This window comes from Papaver somniferum, chromosome 3 (assembly GCF_003573695.1).
Source record: "Papaver somniferum cultivar HN1 chromosome 3, ASM357369v1, whole genome shotgun sequence".
NCBI lineage: Eukaryota > Viridiplantae > Streptophyta > Magnoliopsida > Ranunculales > Papaveraceae > Papaver > Papaver somniferum.
The window spans coordinates 221,711,655-221,722,851 of NC_039360.1; the positions used below are offsets into that span (position 1 = coordinate 221,711,655).

At 38.9% G+C, this 11,197-nt stretch overlaps 1 pseudogene; it reads left to right on the forward strand.

Moving 5' to 3' along the window:
* The first annotated feature begins 10,281 nt into the window (after positions 1–10,281).
* Positions 10,282–10,381, forward strand: LOC113362424 (annotated as a pseudogene).
* The last annotated feature ends 816 nt before the right edge of the window (positions 10,382–11,197 follow it).

Consider the following 11,197-nt stretch of genomic DNA (forward strand, 5'->3'; position numbering starts at 1 on the left):
AGAAAATATTAGGTTAGTTCAGATCCTTTATGAGGGTTTAGATTATCCCACCACAACCATAGTAGAATCTATGTGTACTGGTGGATTTGAGAACCAAACAGTTGATGACACGATGACATATTTGCATGAAGTCGCCGAAAAGACCCAACAATGGGAAAGTAGTAGGGGACCCCAGAAAACAATTCTTCTCGGCAGAGGAAACGTTAATAGGGTAAAAGGAGGCTATGAATCAGATGCCAAAATTGCTGCTATAGCGAAAAGGTTAGAAGCTTTAGAAGTGGGTAACACTAGTGGTAGATTGGAGCCTTTTTGGGAAGGCGAGAATAATGAAGAGCAAGCCAATGCTCTATATAATAACACTAGGTTTTATAATCGTCGGAAGTTTGACCCATATTCAGAAACCTATAATCCTGGTTGGAGGAACCATCCGAACTTTTCATGGTCTAAGGGCCAGAGTCAGGGTCAGTCTAATAATTCTAATGCTCCCCAGGTTTTGGCTACACTAGGAATACATCAGGCCCAGAAAATAAAATGACTAGCTTAGAGGAATCTATTAAGATGTTAGCAAAAGCTCAGGAAATGTTATCACAGAGCCATGTTAGTTTTCAACAGTAAACCAAGCAGAATTTTCAAACTAATGCTCAGAGCCTTGCTAAGTTAGAACTTCAAGTCGGCCAAATAACTAAGACCTTAAGTGAAAGAGATAATGGTAGGTTCCCTAGTCAGACTAATCCCAATCCTAGAGGAGTTCATGAAGTAGGTACAAAACCATCGAATCAATTGAATGCTATTAGAATCCTTAGGAGTGGTAGAATAGCAGACAATCAGGTAACCATGCCCGATAGTGAACATACTGTAGTTCACCCCTCAAGACCACTAGCTAAGGAAACTGATAAAATTTCTGATGATGCCAACTCAGTTCCTGAGAGGTCTGATTCTGTGCCTAGAGCCCCATTTCCTCAGCTATTAGTACCAACAAAGAAGGAATCAAACTTTAATGACATAGTGGAGGTTTTTAAGCAAGTTACCATAAACCTTCCTTTATTAGATGCAATTAGGCAAATTCCTGCTTATGCCAAGTTCCTTAAGGATATGTGTACGCGAAAGCGAAAACTTAGCGTCCATAAGAAAGCATTTTTAGCTAGTCACGTAAGTTCAATCATTCAGAACACCACAACTCCAAAGTACAAAGACCCAGGTTCTCCTACCATTGCTTGCACAATAGGTAACTTTCGAGTAGAAAAAGCTTTACTTGACTTAGGAGCCAGTGTGAACTTACTTCCATTCCATGTATACTTACAGCTAGGACTTGGTGAAATGAAACCTACTTAGATGACACTGCAGTTAGCTGATAGGTCTGTTAAAATCCCTCGAGGTGTTATCGAGGATGTTCTTATTGAGGTCGAAAAGTTTATGTATCCAGTGGATTTCTTGGTCCTAGATACCCAACCTGTCCCTGACCCAGAGAACCAGATACATGTGATTTTAGGTCGCCCATTTTTAGCTACGTATAATGCGATCATTAACTGTCGAAATGGTGTGATGAATTTATCTTTTGGTAATATGACTATAGAGATGAACATTTTTAATGTCAGTAAGCTACCTTATGAGCTAGATGACACATGTGTTAAAGAGGTGAACATGATAGAAGCCTTAGTTCAGAAGTCATTACCTAACATTTTATTTGAAGACCCATTAGAAAGTTGTCTATCCCATTTTGGTTTAGATTTTGATGACGATAGCACTATTGAACAAGTGAATGCTCTATTAGACTCTACCCATGTGTTAGACACTGATAGATGGAAAGCAAGGTTCGAACCGTTACCAGTTTCTGAGACTACCATAATTCTTTCTTTAGAAGAGCCCCCAAAGTTGGGCCTTAAACCACTACCCGATACTCTACAGTATGTGTTTTTAGGCCCATCTGAGACTTTACCTATGATTGTAGCTTCCGATTTGGATAGTGATCAGGAATGTAGGCTAGTAAATGTACTTCAAGACAATAACGAATCTTTAGGGTGGACTATAGCAGACATTAAGGGTATAAGTCCTACTGTATGTATGCATCAGATTCATTTAGAGGAAGACTCCAAACCTTCTAGGGAGATGCAACGTCGACTGAACCCTAACATGAAAGAGGTAGTTCGAAAACAGGTGCTTAAGTTGTTAGATGCGGGTATTATTAACCCAATTTCAGATAGTAAGTGGGTTAGCCCCGTTCAGGTTGTCCCCAAGAAATCAGGTATCAATGTAGTCCAGAATGATAATAATGAGTTAATCCCAACCCGAGTGACCACGGGATGGCGTGTATGTATTGACTATAGGAAATTGAACAAGGTCACAAGGAAGGATCACTTTCCCCTTCCTTTTATCGACCAAATGCTAGAGAGGTTAGTTGGACATAGTCATTATTGCTTCTTAGATGGCCACTCCAGTTATAATCAGATCGTTATTGCCCCAGAAGACCAAGAGAAAACCACTTTTACCTGTCCCTTTGGTACCTTTGCGTATAGACGCATGCCTTTTGGGTTATGTAATGCCCCTGCGACTTTTCAACGTTGTATGATGAGCATATTTTCTGATATGGTAGAACGGTTTTTAGAGGTCTTTATGGATGATTTTTCAGCGTTTGGTTCATCTTTTGATGAGTGCTTGCATCATTTGACATTAGTGTTGACTAGGTGTAAGGAAAAGAAATTAGTGCTTAATTGGGAAAAATGCCATTTCATGGTTGAATCAGGAATTGTCTTAGGGCACATCGTTTCTTCAAAAGGTATAGAGGTAGACAAAGCCAAAATTGACCTTATTAAGACTCTACAGGTCCCAAAACCGTAAAAGATATTAGGTCATTCTTAGGGCATGCAGGTTTTTACCGTCGATTCATTAAAGATTTTAGCTTGATTTCTAGACCTCTTTGCAATTTGCTTGCAAAAGATGTTAAGTTTGTTTTTGATGATGCTTGATTAAAGGCTTTTGATAAGCTTAAAACTTTACTCACTACTACCCCGATAGTCCAGGCACCTAACTGGAACCTACCCTTTGAAATTATGTGTGATGCTTCAGATTATTCTATAGGCGTTGTGCTAGGTCAGCGAGAAAACAAATTACTCCATGTGATTTACTATGCTAGCAAAACTCTGAATGATGCCCAAATGAACTATACAACTACCGAGAAGGAATTTCTATCCATCGTGTTTGCCTTGGATAAGTTTAGATCCTATTTATTAGGTTCTAAGATCGTAATCTATACTGATCATGGTGCTTTGAAATACCTTTTGTCTAAGAAGGATACCAAACCTAGATTGATTAGATGGATCCTTTTGTTACAAGAATTTTGTCCAGACATTAGAGACAAAAAGTGTGTAGAGAATGTGGTAGCAGACCACTTGTATAGGCTAGTTGTTAGTTCCCCTAATAATTCCTTTCCTATAAGGGACAGTTTTCCTGATGAACAATTGTTCTCTGTTTCCCAATCACCTTGGTATGCAAATATAGTGAATTATCTTGTTACTGGTTGAATGCCTCAACATTAGGGTAAGCAAGATCGTTCTAGATTTTTATCCGAGGTTAAGCATTTCTTTTGGGACGATCTGTATCTGTTTAAGTATTGTCCAGAACAGATTATTAGGAGATGTGTATCTGAGAGTGACCAATCTAGTATTATCTCCTTTTGTCATGAACATGCATGTGGGGGTCATTTTAGTGCTAAGAAGACTGCTGCTAAGATTTTGCAGTGTGGATTTTACTGTCCTTCGTTGTTTAAAGATTCCCATATTCATTGTGTTTCTTGTGAGCGTTGCCAGAAGTTAAGAACCGCTTCCCGTAGAAATATGATGCCTTTGAACCCTATTTTAGTGATTGAGGTCTTTGATGTGTGGGGCATTGATTTTATGGGTCCATTTCCTATTTTGTTTGGTTATATTTACATACTTGTCGCTGTAGATTATGTGTCTAAGTGGGTTGAGGCGGTTACGTGTAAAACGAATGAGCACAGGGTCGTAGTCCAGTTTTTGAAAGAGAATATACACACACGTTTTGGTACGCCGCGAGCTATAATTAGTGATGGAGGTTCACACTTTTGTAATAGACCGTTTTCTCTTTTAATGAAACAATACGGTATTACCCATAAGGTAGCAACCCCATATCACCCTCAGACTAGTGGTCAGGTAGAGGTTTACAATAGGGAAATTAAAGGTATTCTAGAGAAAACAGTTAATCCAAACAGGAAAGACTGGTCGTCGAGGCTTACTGATGCCTTATGGGCTTACCGTACTACGTTTAAGACACCCATTGGAATGTCACCTTATCATTTAGTGTTTGGAAAGGCATGTCACCTGCCCGTTGAGTTAGAGCATATAGCCTATTGGGCTATTCAGAACCTAAACTTTTCACTTGACAAGGCATGGGCTCACAGATAACTCCAGCTTAATGAGTTGGACGAGATTCGTAGAGATGCATGCGATAGTGCTAAGGAGTATAAGAACAAAATGAAACTTGTACATGATAAGAATATTTTACGAAAGTCATTTTCTCCAGGTCAAAAAGTTCTTCTGTATGACACTCGTTTGCATCTATTCCCCGGGAAGTTGCGCTCTCGGTGGACCGGTCCTTTTGTGGTCCATACTGTTTTTCCTCATGGCGTTGTTGAGATTGATACACCCAATGGTAGTAGTTCTTCGAAGGTTAACGGTCAGCGATTGAAGCCTTTTTTAGAGCATTTTCCTACAGGTGATGTTGAGGAGGTCCCTCTGGAGGACCCTGTTTACCTTGATTGACCATCGAGGCGATTTTGTATGTTGTATCATATTTTTGTAGGTTTTTGGTTACACTTCACCCAGGTACTATCTTTCCGACTTTTCTCTTTACTATTTCCTCATGTTACTTATATTTTTGGTATTGTTCTTTAGTTAGAAACATTGAGGACAATGTTAGATTTAAGTTTGGGGGTGGGATAGAACTTTTTGTTACCTTTTCGTTGCAATAAATAAACTCCAGAGCCTATAAATTTATCCCTATTAAGGATGGCACTAACCAATCTAAGTGGATGGAAGCATTTTGATTGTAGGAGTTGAAAAACCAATCTGACTAGATGGAAACATCTAAAGAGTTTATTCATAAAAGCACACAGCTCAGGTGTTAGAAATAACATGATAGTTTCAACATATCTCGTTGAATCACTTTCACTTCTGTTTTTATTTTGTGTTGTTTTTTTTTAAACTATGTTTCTCTAAGTGATTAGGTGGGGCTCACGATTTAAGTTGTTACCAATGCTAGGGTGAATTAGAGTGATAAAGATACAAAAAAAAAGAAAGAAAGAAAGAAATTGAGACCAGACCATCAAACCAACTGGAATAAATTCAATAAAGTCGACCACTGAAACCCTTGTATATGCCAGTTGTGTTGACCTAGATTTAGGATTATCGACCACTGGTACCCTTGTATATGCCAGTGTGTTGATATTAGTCAGACTCTTATCTCAGTCCATTAGGATAGGTTCATTTTGGCGGAGGCCTTCAGACAGATATGAGAAACACCGTTCAGCTAGTAAACATCAAAACCATCTATGTTTTTCTCTATATCCATCTTCTTGATCTATCCATGTGATTAGTTTTGACTCCGGATATTGATGTCCATAGTGCGACTATCTGAGTAGAGCTCTGTCACTTCATATGAATTTTAGTATGCTTGAGTGCGAACTCGTGTACAACATTTGGAATTTCGCATCAGGGTACTTCCTCTTGTAGTCAATAAGTATGCCAACCAAGGAGATTCTTTAGTGCCTTCCAACGTCTAACGTAGATACCTAGGATCTGGAGTAAAGTTTTTGTGGGTATACCTCTGGTAAGCCCTCTCGAGACTATAACTCGGCCACTAGGGACACCTAGGGGGTTTAAAGGCTTATTGCATACGCTAAATGAAATCGACGATGCCTGCGACAGTGAGTTAGGATTTTATTTCTATTTTATTTTTGCTCGAGGACTAGCAAATAATAGGTTTGGGGGTATTTGATAGACACATTTTTGTGTCCGATTTGTCTCGATTCTATATATTGTTAGGGCTCATTTTTGTACTTATTATGGTGTTTTATTTATTTGTAGGTATTTTTGGCCAATAAACATTTTTGGAAAAAATTGGCTCGAAAAGTTGTCGGAAATCACCCGGAGGACACTTGCTATTCGGACCCCCGGTTTGGATAAGGGGCACCCCAGGACACCCCCAAGGCAGCTGTTAGGGGGCCTGTTAGAGATGGATAGGGGGGACCACCTTTCTTCCCAAACTCAAAATTCAAATTGGCGGGAAAATAGTGCAGACGCGGGCAGATTTAGGGTTGGAGTTTTGAGCGATTTCTATGGAGATTCAATGGCTTATTTTCGTTGGAATGGACCTGTTAGAGCCTGACAGGGTTGGTGTGTATCTTTGGATCGAGTATTTTGGGATGGAAAACCGCGTTGGAGTGAAACATAGGAGGGGGAAGTTTATCGAAGTTCTGTTGATTACTAGGAGCAGATTTAGTCGGAGTTTGACGTGGATATTTGTTGGGATTCACTAGAATCATCAAAACAGGGATGATAATCCCTTTAGATTCGAAAATAGAGGAGGAAATCATTTTCTTGTCTAAAACGGGGAGGTGAATTTTTCGCGGGATTTTGGTTGATATATGGAAACTATCAGGTAGATAAGGAAATAGGATTCTCTGTTGAAGTTAAGACTATCTTTGAGAGAGTCTGGGACGTTGGATTATACTTGGAAGACGCGTGAGAAGCAAAACAGGGATTGTTTGAAGCCGCGTATGAGGATATGGAAAGAATAGATAAAACCCCTAATTTTGGCAAAAAAACGGAGTAATTGCATTAGGTCTTTACCTACTGTTTCCTCTTTGTAACAGAGATTCTGCAACACCTTCACACTATTGCGAATCGGCTGTGTTATCACTTTTTCACCTCCTTGTACACTTTTGAGCTATAAAAACATATTTTGAGAACATGGTTACTATGAGGAGCTAAACCCCATTGCTGAGGCACTAAAGGAAGTTATTTTTCCAACAAGAAGTGGTATATTCTCTTTTATCTATTTATTGCAATTTTATTATGATTATTTGCCTTGAACTAATATTGAATATGATTTTTATTTGAATAATTGTGATCTATTTTGATGGAGTATGCTTAGTTTAAGACTTTTGATGCTCCATACTTGGTATTTACAATTATTGCTTTTGAAAATCTACTTGTCGCAATAGTAAGAATCAAATTGAACGAGAAAATTGCATGAATACAAGATTGGATTAAATCACCTTAAACTTGGAAAATAGTGGAATCTTAGACTCAGTGTTCTTTTAATATTGTTACCAACTTTGTCGGTGTTTGTTATAATTATTAGTGAGTTTTCTATTTAGTTTTGAATTTAAGTCTAAAGTTATCCTTCACAAGTTCGAGAATCGAATCACTTTTTACCACTATCTACAAATCACATCATATACCCTTTGAAGAAACGATGTGCCCTAAGACAATTCCTGATTCAACCATGAAATGGCAGTTTTCCCAATTAAGCACTAAATTCTTTTCCTTACACCTAGTCAACACTAATGTCAAATGATGCAAGCACTCATCAAAAGATGAACCAAACACTGAAAAATCATCCATAAAGACCTCTAAAAACCGTTCTACCATATCAGAAAATATGCTCATCATACAACGCTGAAAAGTCGCAGGGGCATTACATAACCCGAAAGGCATGCGTCTATACGCAAAGGTACCAAAGGGACAGGTAAAAGTGGTTTTCTCTTGGTCTTCTGTGGCAATAACGATCTGATTATAACCGGAGTAGCCATCTAAGAAGCAATAGTGACTATGTCCAGCTAATCGGTCTAGCATTTGGTCGATAAAAGGAAGGGGAAAGTGATCCTTCCTTGTGACTTTGTTCAATTTCTTATAGTCAATACACATACGCCATCCCGTGGTCACTCGGGTTGGGATTAATTCATTATTATCATTCTGGACTACATTGATACCTGATTTCTTGGGGACAACGTGAACAGGGATGACCCACTTACTGTCTGAAATTGGGTAAATAATACCCGCATCTAACAACTTAAGCACCTCTTTTCGAACTACCTCTTTCATGTTAGGGTTCAGTCGACGTTGCATCTCCTTAGAAGGTTTGGAGTCTTCCTCTAAATGAATCTGATGCATACACACCGTAGGACTTATACCCTTAATGTCTGCTATAGTCCACACTAAAGCTTCCTTATTTTCTTGAAGTACATTTACTAGCCTACTTTCCTGATCACTATCCAAATCGGAAGCTACAATCACAGGTAAAGTCTCAGATGGGCCTAAAAACACATACTTTAGAGTATCGGGTAGTGGTTTAAGGGCCAACTTTGGGGGCTTTTCTAAAGAAGGAATTAGGGTAGTCTCAGAAACTGGTAATGGTTCGAACCTAGCTTTCCATATATCAGTGTCTAACATGGGGGTAGAATCTAATAGAGCATTCACCTGTTCAATAGTGCTATCGTCGTCAAAATCTAAACCAAAATGGGATAGACAACTTTCTAATGGGTCTTCAGACAAAATGTTTGGTAATGACTCCTGAACTAAGGCTTCTATCATGTTCACCTCTTCAACACATGCGTCATCTATCTCATGAGGTAGCTTGCTGACATTAAAAATGTTCATCTCCATAGTCATATTACCAAAAGATAAACTCATCACACCATTTCGACAGTTAATGATCGCATTAGACTAGCTAAAAATGGGAGAGCTAAAATCACAGGTATCTGGTTCTCTGGGTCAGGGACAAGTTGGGTATCTAGGACCACGAAATCCACTGGATAAATAAACTTGTCGACCTCAATAAGAACATCCTCGATAACACCTCGAGGGATTTTTAACAGACCTATCAGCTAACTGCAGTGTCATCTGAGTAGGTTTCATTTCACCAAGTCCTAGCTGTAAGTATACATGGAATGGCAGTAAGTTCACACTGGCTCCTAAGTCAAGTAAAGCTTTTTCTACCCGGAAGTTACCTATTGTGCAAGCAATGGTAGGATAATCTGGGTCTTTGTACTTTGGAGTTGTTGTGTTCTGAATGATTGAACTCACGTGACTAGCTAAAAAGGATTTCTTATGGACGCTAAGTTTTCGCTTTCGCGTACACATATCCTTAAGGAACTTGGCATAAGAAGGAATTTTCCTAATTTCATCTAATAAAGGAAGGTTTATGGTAACTTGCTTAAAAACCTCCAATATGTCATTAAAGTTCGACTCCTTTTTTATTGGTATTAATAGTTTGGGAAATGGGGATCTAGGCATAAAATCAGACCTTTCAGGAACCGAATTCACATCATCAGAAACTTTATCAGTCTCCTCAGCTACTGGTCCTGAGAGGTGAGATTCTGAGGGGTGAACTACAGTATGTTCACTATCGGGCATGGTTACCTTATTGTCTACAAATCTACCATTCCTAAGGGTTCTAACAGCATTCAATTGATTCGATGGTTTTGCACCTAATTCATGAACTCCTCTAGGGTTGGGTTGTGTTTGACAAGGAAACTTACCTTTTTCTCTCAAAGAATCACTTATCATACCAACCTGGGTTTTTAACTCGGAAATAGCATGACTATTTTCTTGTCCTATCCTGTTACTAGCTTGTAGACTCTGTTCTAAGGATAACTGAAATTTTGCATTTTGATGAGTTAACACGGCGAGAGATTCCTCTAAACTTAGGATTTTCTTATCTGACTGATTCTGAAACTGAGCCAGTCCTGAAGGATTCTTAGTATAGCCAAAACCTGGGGGAGCATTAGAATTACTAAACTGACCTTGACTTTGGCCCTTAGACCATGAAAGGTTCATATGATTTCTCCAACCAGGATTATAGGTTTCTGAATATGGGTCAATCTTTTGATGGTTATCAAATCTGGTGTTATTATAAATAGCATTGGCTTTCTCTTCAATATTCTGGCTTTCCCGAAAAGGATCCACTCTACCACTAGTCTGGCCCACTTCTAAAGCTTCAAACCTTTTTGCTATAACATCAATTTTGGCATCTGATTCATAGCCTCCTTCTACCCTATTAACGTTTCCTCTACTTAAAAAAAAAGTTTTCTGGGGTGCCCTACTATTTTCCCATTGCTGGGTTTTTTCGGCAATTTCATTAAAATATTCCATCGCCGCGTCAACAGTTTGGTTTTCAAATCCACCAGTGCATAGAGACTCAACCATGGTCGTTGTGGAATAATCTAAACCCTCATAAAGGATCTGAACTATCCTAACCTTTTCTAAACCATGATGAGGACACTGGGATAATAAATCATTGAACCTTTCCAAATACCTATATAAAGATTCTCCCTCTTGTTGTGAAAATGTGCATATTTGCGTCCTAATAGACGATGTTTTGTGCCTAGGGAAAAATTTATTGAAAAAGGCAGATGTAAGTTGTTCATATGTCTCAATTGAATCGGAGTCCAAACTATATAGCCACGACTTGGCCTTATCTTTCAGGGAAAATGGGGATAACCTAAGTTTCAAAGCATCATCATCTAAGCCTCTAATTCTTAGAGTACTACAAATTTCCTCAAAATCCCTAACATGGTAATAGGGGTTTTCATTTTCTTTCCCTAAAAAGATTGGGAGCATCTGTAAGGTTCCAGGTTTCAGTTCATAGGGTGCCTCCATTTCAGCTAACTTAATACACGAAGGACGATTAGTCCTAGTCGGGTTCAACAAAGCTTTTAAAGTTGCCATTTCTTGCACTATCGGAATATTAGGGATCGTCTCCTCAAGCGGACGTTCAAAAACGGACTCTTCAAAAATCGTACTTTCTAAATTGAGGTGATAGAGACGTTTAGAACTACTAGGTTTCTCTTTAACAAATCTACCTAGTGCGTCTCCTTTACGTTCAGGCATACAATAAAATTTTCTAAATTGGAAGGATAAGCAAACACGGATCAAGGCCGACTCAACCAAATCAAACCTATTGATTTCTAGCAAAAAAAAGCATGATGGCTCCACTTAGATTGTTTCTAGACCAGCTTCTAATCCTTCGAACGGGAATTTGTTTCAATTTAAGCAAACCCCTCTGGAATCAATCCGAGTTAAAGTAAGTTGAATAGAGGCGAGGGAAGCTCGGTGGAGCTTTGATACCCAAGGCCTCACCGGTATTACAAGGCGGCGCAATCACGCATTCAACTTACAGA